Below are 268 nucleotides of genomic sequence, written 5' to 3'. Positions count from 1 at the left end.
ACACACACACACACACACACACACACACACACACACACACACACGGTTACATGTAGGGGCCATTCTTCTCTCTCCCTCTCATGAGAGAAGCCTCATTTGGGTGCTTTTCCAGTGCTCTGGGCTGGGCTGGGGTGTGGGGAAGGTGGGGCCTCCTCACTGGGGAAACCACAATGGTTTCCCACCTGTTCCAAAGTGGCTTCTCTTGGCTTTGTGCTTCCCCAGCTACTAACTTGTTTCTGGGGTTTTCAGAAGGGCTTTCTGAACCCTG

This window comes from Nannospalax galili, unplaced genomic scaffold (assembly GCF_000622305.1).
Source record: "Nannospalax galili isolate Female #2095 unplaced genomic scaffold, S.galili_v1.0 scaffold1877, whole genome shotgun sequence".
Taxonomy (NCBI): Eukaryota; Metazoa; Chordata; class Mammalia; order Rodentia; family Spalacidae; genus Nannospalax; species Nannospalax galili.
The sequence above is the reverse complement of the archived record's forward strand: the minus strand, read 5'-3'. Positions refer to the sequence as shown.